The 12345-nt window shown below is 46.5% G+C and overlaps 2 pseudogenes; one reads left to right on the top strand and one right to left on the bottom strand.

Moving 5' to 3' along the window:
* Nucleotides 1-3313: 3313 nt before the first annotated feature.
* Nucleotides 3314-3431, bottom strand: LOC136659677 (5S ribosomal RNA; annotated as a pseudogene).
* A 7569-nt stretch (nt 3432-11000) lies between these two features.
* On the top strand, nt 11001-11094 carry LOC136659589 (U6 spliceosomal RNA; annotated as a pseudogene).
* Nucleotides 11095-12345: the final 1251 nt, after the last annotated feature.

Here is a 12345-nt window from a genome sequence, read left to right as displayed (position 1 = left end):
ACGGACTTGGTCTGGGTGTAGGTGGCTAATGTTCATGTCACCCTGCAATGTGTCAAGCCAGTGCTGCTTCAGTTGGCCATTTGGTCGTTTGCCGTTAAGCACTGCATGGGGTAAAGGGGAGAAATTCCCTTTCCCTGAATAAACCTCCAGCCTGCTCTTAACCTGTGCTGAATACAGTGTAGGCCACTCAACCCAGCTGCACCAGCTTGGGTTGGGTTTGGGCTGCCTGCATAATAAGCCCAGACCACGGATGTGTACGCTGTTCCACAGCCAAAAACGTTCTCTCCATGCCCTGTGAACAGTCCTGGCAGAAGCGGCCTCTTCTGCTCACATTTCCGCACGTCTTCACACACTCTCTCATGCCCTTTTCCCTCCAGTTATGCCTTTCAAAAACAGGAAATTTTCTACTTCATTTTATCCTCATTAGTTCCAAATTAGGGCAAGGACCTTGATGCTGTGAATATAAGGTATAGACTGGTAGCGCTAATGAACTCAGTCTTGAGGATTGTGAGGGCTGGGAAGAAGGTTACTGAATAGAGATGAGGTGGGTATTCCTGAGGGGCCGGCTATTAGACTCCGGGCAATCGGTAAGTAGCCAAGATTATGGATTGACAAGCCTCCGCAATTAGCACTGACAAGGTGTTTTTCTCAGGATGGAATATCCCTTCCTGTCCAGAGCAGCAAAGAGAGAAAAAAGGCCAAACTTTTCCAGGCTGAACTTTTCTGTCCGTCAACAAACATTGATCCTACAGTTTTAGCCATCTCTGTTGCAGATGGTTCACATTTCACTTCCCTCCCGGACCTGAACCACCCCTCCCTGCCTTCTCTGCCCCTGTTCCACCTCCTCCCTGCCTTCTCCCTGACTTCCTCCCTGCTACCTCCTCCCTGCCTTCCCCTCCCAGGGAGGGGAACCACCCCTCCCTGCCTTCTCTGCCCCTATTCCACCTCCCCCTGCTCCTGTACTCTCTAGGAGGGGCATATCTACTCTATCAGGTGCTGCTCCAGGATTCACAGCCGGTGGGACAGCTAGTGCTGCTTACTCTCTGGGTGCTGCAAATGTTCTTTACGGCAGTTGCTGGGCCGGTGCTAGGAGAGATTAGGATTGCACTGTAAATCAACTCTCCACTACCAGGAGAGAGAGAGAGAGAGAGAGAGAGAGAGAGAGAGAGAGAGAGAAGTGAATTTTCATCACTTGTGTTGCTTGGGATCTCCTTTTTGCCCTATTTTTCTTTCCTTTAAGCTGCAATTACCATTCATTCGCCAGGCTCATTTGGTTTTCTAAGAAGGGGGCCATATACTGTACGTACTGAGCTGCTCAAGCAATATTTGCTTAGAATAAAGAACTCCTTTGCAGACTTTTATTGTTTAGTTGCCAGGTTTAATTAGCTTTCAGGGTTTGCCTTCCAGATTTTGCAGGGCTTCGCTCTGGCAAGATGAAGAAATGTTTGTTTCCTTTCTGCGCTTCAAGGGATTCTCTATGAACGCAGCATGGTTCTTTTATGGCAGCATTTCCATAGCTAACTGCATCTTTATCCAGTCTAACAGTGCTCTGGGCATCTTTTGGCATATGGTAGGAAGTGCATCTTTTGTGCCTGTAGTCACACAACGATTTGCAATACAGGTGTGCTGGGTGCGGAGCTTAGCACATGAAGCAAGTTGTTCGTCGGTTCCTAGTAGTTGGCGTTGTAAGGACTCAAGAGCCGCTGCAGGTCTTGAACCTCCAACAAGAGTTGTTGTGAGGACAAAAAGGAGGGGAGCAGCTGTGTACACCGCCCTGAGCTCCTTGGACGAAGGGCAGTATAAAAATGGGAAATAAAATAAAATAATAAATAAATAATAAACGGCAAGCAAACAAGCCATAGCGTTAGGGGATAGCATTTGGATAGCGTTAGGGGCTATCCAAACACAAGATATCCCACTGGTTAATTGATTAAACCACTGGTACTCAAACTTCTCTGGAGTAAATCTCTTGAGATAAGTCTTTGCGGAGGATGGGGGAAGGTAGAGACGCGGTCCCCAGGATCGTGCCGCTGCAGGGAAGGGGGATTATTTTTAAATTTAACTTCTGTGCTGTCAGGGTCCAGGGGGTGTGGGGAACCCCATGGAGCAGGCTGCAGGGTTCCCTGCAGCTTGTAAAAAGTAAAAAGTTTTGATCGCAACAAAACCAGAAGCGGGTTGCAATTGCAACTTTCACTTTTTAGAAGCTGCGGGGAGCCCTGCAGAACACTCCGCAGGGCTCCCCACACCCCCAGACCCTGGCAGCATGTAAATTAAGTTTTCAAATGGCCCCTCTTCCCCCGCAGTGGCACACGACCTGTGGATCATGTTGCTGCTTTCCCCCACCCCTTAAAGGGCAAAGGTGCAGTGTTATACAGGCTGATGGGTCACGGCCCACCAGTTTGAGGACCACTAGATGAAACATTTCAGCCCTAAAATCAGTGGCATCACCAGGGGGGTGCAGGGTGTGTGGACCACACCAGGTGACACCGTTGAGTGGGGGTTCTTTATCATGGGTGCATTTGTGCATTGCTGGTCAGAAGAGGGATCTCACAAAAACCGACCAGCCAAGTTTACTGGGGTTTTTTTTTTTTTCCTGTGGAAAGTAGAGAGCTGAAACTTGTTCCCTGAATTTTTTTTTTCAGATTATTAAGGTCATAATATTTTATGCACCAAGAAGGCAAAGACCACTGTTTTAAAGCCACTGGAATTATTTGCATTGACTCCCCCCCCCTCCCCACTGTAATTAAAAATGAAACTTTGAGCACAATTGTAACCCAATTTCCAACACCAACATAAGGGCAATGCAGTTCCTAGGTAGGGAAACAAACATTCCCTTACTTTGAGGAGGCCTCTGTGAGTGCCCTCCAACAGCAGGATGCAGAACATGTCCCATTGGCAAAGCTATGCCAGTGCTGAAAGTGCTGAACTCCACTTTGATTGAAGCCCCTCAATAACAGGTAAATACCTTTAATCAACTGTGAAACATACTGGTAAACAAGCACCCCTAACCGATATTCAGGAGTCAATACCAATGGCCAAGTTCCCCTCCCCACCATCAGCCATGGCACAGGAGGATCTAGAACCAAGCCTGGTCTCCTAAATGGTCTGATATTGGATAAGGTCCATGAGGGTGACACCATGAGTTACTGCACTGGGTGACACCAACCCTAGTGACGGTACCTCCTAAAATGCACAGGTCTGAGTGGATAGCATAGAGAGCAGTTAAGTACAAAGGTAGGTAAAACAAGACCCAAAGCATCAGTAATCTAGTTGGTTGGTTGGCAACCTTCAGTCTCGAAAGACTATGGTATAAGCCTACAGCACCCAGGATTCCCAGGCGGTCTCCCATCCAAGTACTAACCAGGCCTGACCCTGCTTAGCTTCCGAGATCAGATGAGATCTGGCATGCGCAGGGTAACAGTTGCTGTGTAGTAATCTAGTTACAGATCTCCAAATGGCTTCTTGCCAGTCTGGTTCAAACATTTATTGAAAGGTGTTCTGTTTCTGCCCAAATTCAGACTACACCAGGGATATCAAACATAAGGCCCATGGGCCGGATCAGCCCCCGGAAGCTCTTTATCCAGCCCTCAGGCTCTTCCAGCACCATCATCAGCTACTCTCAGCTGCTGAGCTCTATTGAGGCGTCACTGCTGAAAGGGCTGCCCATTTGGGCTGTCCCATATCTTGAAAATATGATCAAGATTTGTGTGTTTTCTGTCATTTGCAGCTAATGAGATCCTAAGTGAGAAAAAAGTGCTTATTTCTGGTCATCACCTGCTTAACGACATTGCTTCCTGCTTAATGGCATCAGCTCTGACCCTCAGCAGGCATTATGAATGCTATTCAGCCCGCCGTAAGAAATGAGTTTGACATCCCTAGACCATGGCAACAGTCCCTCCCAGCTCACAACTCCAAGTTGATACAGTTTCAGAATCAGATACTTTCCTCAATGCGTCTTTGGATAAATATCATTACTGTTGGTTAAGGAAACTGCATGTGGTTTTTTTTTTTTCTTCCCCCAAGAGCAACCTGGAAAGAGAAGTCCACAACAATAGATTATTTTGACATCACCCACGTATTAAATTGCATGAAATCTTTAGGAAGTACAGTATGAAATTATTACGATGGCGGTAGCCTTCTGCAGGGTTTGGAGGCCTGCAGTTACTGTATCTGATCTGATTGATAACATCATGCGTAGTTTAAGATAAGAAATGGGGTGAAACTCTCAGAAGAAGCTAGCCCAGTCAGTGAGGCACGTAAATAGAAGAAGAAGAGAAAAGTCCAGGGCTCCTGGCATCTCTCTCTGAAATTTAATTTGCACTCCATTTCTGAGAAGGAAATGTCTGTAAAGCCTAATCTGAAATGCTATTTTTTGCTCTGACAAAGAGTTCGGTAAAGTTACAAGGTGAAAGGGATTTCGTGTTTTGAATGGCTTACGATGTTAATTTTCCCCTCCTTTGCATGCCAATAGGAAGCGACAGAGGCTTTGCTATCAAATGGACTTTTCTGAGAGAAGTCTGGATACAGTGAGGCTTCAGGGAACCAATTCAGATATGATATAATAATCCTCTCCCTCTGAATGCTGGCTTTTCACTCAACATTCTCAAGGTGGCTTCTTCCCTTATAGGCAAATGTAGATTTCAAATCTGCCCCTTCCATATTCTTCTTACCTGTCTAACTTTTTTTTCTTTTTAGTCTGTGCTGAAATCATGTTAAAGCATCAGCTCATCAAAATGCATGTCTGGTGTGCCGCTGGTGTACTGATGAGACGTCCAGAGCCTTTCTATGCACACCAGTGGATGTCAGGAGATCTGCCAGAGCTGGTAAGCCCAGTACAAGGGGTGGAACAGGGTAGGGGGAGAGGCAGGGAGGGGTGGAACAGTGCAGGGGTGGGCAGAACAGGGAAGAGATGGGGACAGGGTGATGGGTGCATTGGGTCTGCGAGGGGGCAGGTTTGGTGGTACATGCTGAAACTTGCTGCATGCAATCCACCTTCCCAGGCTTGATCCACCTGCATGGAGCAATGTGGACTTGCGCCCGCAATATCGCTGGAGCAGGTCTGAGTTGCCCCATAGCAGTTGCTGGGGCTTATACCAGGGCAAGGGGACAAATGTCCTCTTACCCCAAGGGAACCTCCAGCAGCTGAAAATCCCCCACGGAATGCAGCAGATGCCATGCCAGCACCACTTCATTACTGTGTGGGGATCTAGGTAAGACTGGTCTATTTATCAGCCACTAAAACCTGCACCCCCCAGAATGCACAATGCTTGCCATATTGGAACACTCTCAGGCCTGGTCTATATGACCTGGTTTTCGCATAGTGATAGAGCACATGTTTTGACTGTTTCCCTACATAAGAAATGATCCAATTTATAATTCAGGGGGGAAAAAATTTCCAACCCAGCCCTCTCTCTCATGTGCTAGTTTTCTACCTGCAGGGATTTTTTTTCAGGGGTGGCCCAAACTGGTCACCCCAGGAAGCAGATTGTCAGGGGCCACCACTGCTTCTGCCACTGTCTCGGTCCACCCCTGCTACCTGCCTCCACACTATCACTATCATCACTGTCATACTCCTGCTTCATAATTGCTGGTCTCTCTTCCTCATCTATTTAAAACAGAAGAGGAAATGCCAGGAAAGAGGAGACAGGTCTGCTTCAGTCCACCACTCTTCTCTGCACTTCGTTCTCCTGTTCCTTTCAAATCCAGGGAGTGTGCAGGAGGAGCTGTGGTGGTGGAGGATGACGCTTTGTGCTTTGGCAAGCCACTGGCAAAGGGGACAGCAATGGGAAAGCGGGCCAGGCTCATGAACCATTGGGTAAGGAGGGCAATGGCATATAGCATCCTGCTGCAGGCACAGATAGATATTGGCCCAGTCCCGATTTTTTAATGAGAGCATTAAAAAAATGAGCTTCTGAACCCACTGTCCAAAGTGCTACAGGTGGTTCTACCACCATAAGATTCTGATCACCTCATTCCACTTAGCCACATTCCAGGGCCTAATGGCTCCCAAGGTGGGGCAACCTGATGATGTAGCGACGCGACCCTCTTGCATCATCACATGGCTGCCTCACTTGCATGCTACACCTTCCCTTTTGGAATGGCTCCATTTCTTCAGGAAGGCAGGTTGGCCAAAATTCAGGGCAATAAGTACCCCCCTCCCTGTGGAGAAGTTTGGAAACACCCAGAACCTCATGGACAGGGGGTTACTCTGCCACAATTGCTCATCGCTACAAGTCTGCACCTGGCGGCACCCCCCTTATGTGGCACCCAGGGCAAATGCCCCGTCTTGCCACCCCTTAGATATGCTACTGATTCTAGGACTTGTGTCGATCAGGCCTTGCGTTAGCTTCTGCAATCGTCTTCAGTGGAGGTAAGGAAAAAATTCTGTGTCATTCCATTCCACTGATCAACCACAACCAGCACCCAAACATCTGGCACAAAAGGTCTGTGTGTAGGTTCTAAGTGCTTGAGGGCCAGCCCCTTGAGAAGCTCTTCTGGGGAGTGGTAGCATAAGCCATGAACCCTTTTGGATTATGCTTTTAATCCTCTGTTACTCCAGTCAGCTTCAGGATGTTTTTGTCATTGCTTGATAAGGCTGGCAAGTGCTGTCCCAAATCTCATCAAAAGACTTTTTCTTGAACTTGTTCTGTCAGGCAAAGACAGAACACCGAAAGGGGAGGGGGGGAAGCATTCTGTAATTAAATGTATCCTTTAGCAAAGGCTTTGCATATTCTCAGAAGGCTTTTGTGCCTTAAGGAGGTCATGCCACTTTTTGGGGGGGACACAAACCCAAGAGCTTAAGTTGCTGGACGGCTAAAATTGCTTTGAAAAGTAGTCATATTTCAGAACTGTCATGATGTCAGCTTTGTGGAATAGCAGCGTGACGCAACCTCAGCAGCATATACTATATTGCTGACATTTCCCCCCCCCTTAGTTGGTGCCTTCTCTTTGGAATTGATTCTTAAGCACTAAAGGCCTGATCCTGAACCCTCAGCACCAGCCCTCCACCAGCGCCGAGTGTCGCAAACATGCCAGAAGTCACCACAGTGACACTTAGCATTGGGTTAGCGCTGGCGCCGGCTCAGCACCAGTTTGTGTTGAGCCAACACGAGTTGGAGGCCTGCCTCACACCGCCCAGAGCAAAGGACAAGCTCCAGGTGGCAGAGGTGAGTGGGAGTAGGAGTTCTGGGGTGGGGGATGGTGGGACTGGGGGAGCGAGAGGGGGTGGGACCAGCAGAGGGGAGCTCTGCTCCAGCACACACTTGAGTAGCCCCACTGCAGGGCCAGCTCCCTTATGAATGTCCCCTTCCTCTGAGGAACCAGCAGTGGTTGCCCGGCACAAACAGATGCAGCGATCTCCATTTTGTTGCCACTGCTCCTCTTCACACTGGGCAACTCAGGATTGGTCTGCCAGTTCACTTCCTGGACCTGTTTCTGTAGCATAAGGATGACCCACTGGTAGATTAGAAGAGGCCAAATCCAGCCCCCAGGTAATACTTTCAAAACTTGTATACTGCCTTATGTTAATGATGCAAAGTGGTTTAAAAGAAAATGAATCCAACCAAACAAGAAGACCCCTTTAAAATAAAAAATAAAAAAAAGATGGCACAGAATCTGTAGCAAAATAGAAGGAGCAAAGAAATATAACTAGCAGCAAAAGGGAAGGGGATGCAGCTGAGTGGTAGAGAACCTTGTTTTGCAAGTGAAAGTCCTCAGGTGCAGTCCTTGGCACCTGCAGGTAGAGTTGTCTAAAAACCCTCTTGAAAGCTGCTGCAAGTTGGCATAGACAGTACCAAGCTGGATGGACCATTGCCTTTTCCCAGCTAAATAAAAAAGAACCAACATGCAAAAAGATTTCCCCCCTCTGCCCAGTTAGCAGGGGTTTGGCACAGAGAAGGAATGTGTCCATATTGCCAAAGCAACAAGGTTAATAACTACAAATACACTGGCATTTTTATTGCCCACCATGGTTGGCATGGTGAGACAGGGAGTGTCAGCCCAGTCGCCTTAGTAATGGGCATGTCTTCCCTTCTCTCGGCCCACTCTAAGTGAGGTCAGTGCCAGGGCTTCATTTGTCCTTAGGGATGTCACCCCATAGACACACTGCATGATGGGCTAGCGTCATCACCTTCCCCCGTAAGATTCCCAAATGGCTGAAGCCACGTTACGAATGAGGAAGAACTCGGACAGAAGGGGATAAAATGGTCCAGCAGCAGAAATTCAAATTGCAAAGAGTGGTGTGGGGAAACCCTGGAGGGAAAAGCAGACAGAAGGACATTTTGGGGGGACATCTGTCTCCCTTGAAAGCACACCTTGCCCCAAAGACATTCAAGTGTGAAAATTCTCTACAGCGCCAAACATTCGGAAACATTCAATATGGCTCTAATTTAAAATTTACCACCGGGCCAGATAAATTATGTTAAAAATACATCATTATCATCAGAATAATTTAAGGAAATGAGTACAGCAAGGTATGCTTCCCTTCCTGACTTTCCCTACCAAAAAAAATGCTACATTTACTATAATTAGTTTTTGTTCTCCACAGATACCTTCATTTAGCCATGCCACCATTAAACAAGTGAAAATACAAATTCCAAGTGACATTTATGTGATCATAATCACTCCTTCCTGCCTGCCAGGAATGTTTTCTCAGAGAAGAACCTATATTTTCACAGATGGCATGGGAAAAAAAGCCAGGCCTGTGGAACAGACCATTATTCCTGCGAGGCCTTCAGTTCATTAATGGAAGCCATCGAGTCTCCTCGAGGCATCACTGATCAGCAAATGGGAAATGAGCAAGGGTATAAATTCCCAGCAAACCAAATCATTAACATTTTCTGTCTGCATCCTGAAAAACCTGGTAAATCAAAAGTGTCATGACGTATCGAGACAAAATATCATTGCTAATTGGGATTAATTTGCTGCAAAGGGATTGACGACCTTTTGCAGAAGGAAAAGGGAAAGCTTCTTGTTAACTTTTGTTTCTTAATTGCATTGGGGATGATAGGCTGGGGACGGGGGACGGGGGTCTGTTGCTTGTTCTAAACCAGTGTTTCCCAAATGTCTCCTGCTTATTTTTTCTTTCTTTCTGAATTGAAATGCAAGGCACATTTCACTTTTACAGTTGCAAAGGTTTGCTTCGAGAATGTTGAAGAAGAAGCATCACTTGTCTGCCAGGGAGACCATTCCCTAGGCTGAGTGTGAGTCATGAACCCGAAACTACCTTCTGATTGGACAGGTGTGAACCCTAGGGATTAAGAGTAAGACTCACCGGCTGCCAGGGCAGACCTTCCCCTACACTGCAAATGACACTGCAAGACTGGGATCTGCATCCTGATTAAGTCAGAGGTAAGTCCTTAGAGATGAATATTTGTTCTAATATGAGTTCCAAATGAAACTAAGGCTGCAATCGTAGCCACACTTACGTGGGAGTAAGCCGTATTGACATTCATGGAATTTACTTCTAAGTAGGCATGCATAGGATTGGGCTCTTAATTAGGTCCACTGGGTTGGTTCATTCATTCATTCATTCATTCATTCATTCATAAACAAATATAGAGAAGTTGCCAAATAACCAGTTTCATTTTGATTTGTTCAATTTGGGTACTACACTTATTTTCAGAAGTGTGAAGTATACCTTGTGTTGACCTTGTGTCTTTTTAAAGTCTGTTTAAAGTTGAGAAGAGCCCGCACCATTGGGAGTTGCCATGTTTTTGTGACAACTGCCATTTTTTACCCACAATGCTCCAGACTGATGCAAAGTTGTCATCAAGAAATGAATGCAATTTTTACAAAAACAAAAACTGAACAAAATATTTTAACAATAATATATATATATATATAAACTCAGTCCTATATGTAAACTCAGAGGACTGATTCATGCAGAGATGACTCCTACCCAGATCACCACTGTAGGTTTCTGGAAGGACCAAGAGCCCAATTCTATCCAGGCCTTACAGTAGCAGATCTTACAATCCACCACTGGAACAACAGCACACTCTCTCACTCTGCAGGCCGGAGATTCCAGTACAAATGGATGGTGACTGCGTGGAAAGTGGCAATAATTTTTTCAGGGAGTACTTAGAGCCACTTTAGACATTAGGCTGATACATGGATATATCAGGACCAATGTCAATAATACACCTGATAGATAATACACCTGATTTTTTTTTCAAAATGTAAATAGCAGCCATACAGTACTCCAATTTGGGACCATGTTGTGGAAGGAGGGGGACTTTTCCTAGAGGAAAAGCTTTTCATCCTGAAGCAACAGAGGGAGAGGGAGAGACTATAATACTATGGGCACAATCCTAACCAACTTTCCAGCACTGGCATAGCTGTGCCAATGGGGCATATGCTGCATCCTGCAGTTGGGAGGCAGTCACAGAGGCCTGCTCAAGGTATGGCAATGTTTGTTCCCTTACCCATAAATTGCATTGCCCTTATGTTGGTGGTGGAAAGTGGGTTAGGATTGCGCCCTATGATGCTTAAGTACATGTCCAGCAAATAATTGCATATTATTGCCCCATTTCCTGCAACCTCTCTTTCCAGCCCAATCCTCTGATGTCTCCCATGTGTCTCATTTTAGACTCTGAACTCTCTTTGGGACAGTGAACCATCTTCTAATTCAGCCATTTTCAACCATTGTGCCGTGACACACTGGTGTGCCGTGAATAGTCCACAGGTGTGCCACAGGATTTGGGGAGAAGGTCATTTATTAGTAGGGCCAATAGGGGATGTGAGCCCCTGTTCTGCCAGATTCACAGTCCAAACTCCACCTGGAAAATTATGCCCACTTTTAGCTAATTAGCTCCCCTTCTTTCCTCAAAAAATGACCCTGGTTCTGCCCTGCAGTACTGCTGGACCCCACCACCAGGGTAGCCCGCCTGTTTAACCTACAGAGGTCCTCCTTCCTGCCAGGTCACTACAGCAGCCCCTTGGTCCTCAGCAGGTCTTGGGCACAGCAGCCAAACACCAGTCTTAGTGTCTCTAGTAGTTTCGTGCTTGCTTCGGCAGCACATATACTAAAATTGGAACGATATAGAGAAGATTAGCATGGCCCCTATTTTATTTTGAAAGAAGATGTACCTGTGACAGGAATTGTGTGGAGACATTACATCATATATTTTTTTACTGCCCACTCCATGATACCCTTTGTAAGATCTATCTGGCTCCACTGCTGAACAAAATGCAGGGCTGGGAGGATTCATTTAAATTACAAACTCTTCTTTCCATAGAGGAAACTGACTCTCTTGACAAGGTTGCCAACTTTGTTTCTGGGATTCTGGCAGGACGGAATTCTGGGTCTTCCGCTATATTATGGTGAATGGGGGAAGGGGGTATTGGATGATTACGAGTGTTTTATTTTATTGTGTGTGTGTTCTGAATGTTTAATGTTTGGTTGTTGTTTCGTATTTCCATTATCTATGCCAATAAAGGTCTTATGTATGTATGTATATGTAGTAGTTTCTTCTCCAGCAGCTTCCAAAGTCCATTCACACATCAGCCCTCAGTTCCTTAGTCCATTAATCCAGTCTGTCCTTCCTCAAGCTTAGCTCCTTCTACTACCCACACCAAACTCTCCCTTCATCAGGTGCTTTTATGCCTGAGGGCCATATTGCCTTCAAGTGGCTGCAACTGTGCAGTACACTCCCTACTGAATGCCCAGGCCTTCACCCTTAAAGGGCCACTGCAGACACCACATCCTACCTCCTTGCCAGATCTTCCGCGATTCCAATACAGCCCCCCACTGGCAGCACGGTGTGCCTTGTCAATTGTCAAAAACCTGATGGTGTGCCTTGATCATTTTAGTGCCTTGTCAGTGTGCCGTGAGATGAAAAGGTTGAAAATCTCTGTTCTAATTCCTTTGCAGTCTCAACTACTTTGAAATCTTTCTGTTCAAAACCAGTATGTAAAAATTGTAGAGATCAATAGAAGCTCTTATTGACATCCATCTGCTGTAAGGGGATGATCAAGCTCAATTCCTTACATGGCGATTGTGCTGACCAGGACAAAACAGTATATATGAAGCAAGAGTTGAAAGTGCGATCCCAGTATTTATCATGATTGTTATTGTGAATTATCTGAATTCACATTCAAAGGCTGTGAATTTGCAGTGCATGTTAGCGCACAAGCAGAGCGTCCCATGTAGGGCCGGCTTTTAGGCAATTGGGGCAATTTCGCCCAATTGGACCCGTGCACGGTGGGGGCCCCACACTGCCCTTTCGCCCACCGCTACTTCCAATTGGCCCAAAATTGGTGCCACGCAGGCAGCAGCATGCATGCCTTGCTCTTTCCTTACCCATCTTGCTCCAGAGTGGGCTGCTGCGGGCAGGGTGGCGTGAG

Source organism: Tiliqua scincoides, chromosome 8 (assembly GCF_035046505.1).
Source record: "Tiliqua scincoides isolate rTilSci1 chromosome 8, rTilSci1.hap2, whole genome shotgun sequence".
Classification (NCBI taxonomy): Eukaryota; Metazoa; Chordata; class Lepidosauria; order Squamata; family Scincidae; genus Tiliqua; species Tiliqua scincoides.
This window is presented reverse-complemented; position numbering and strand designations above follow the sequence as displayed.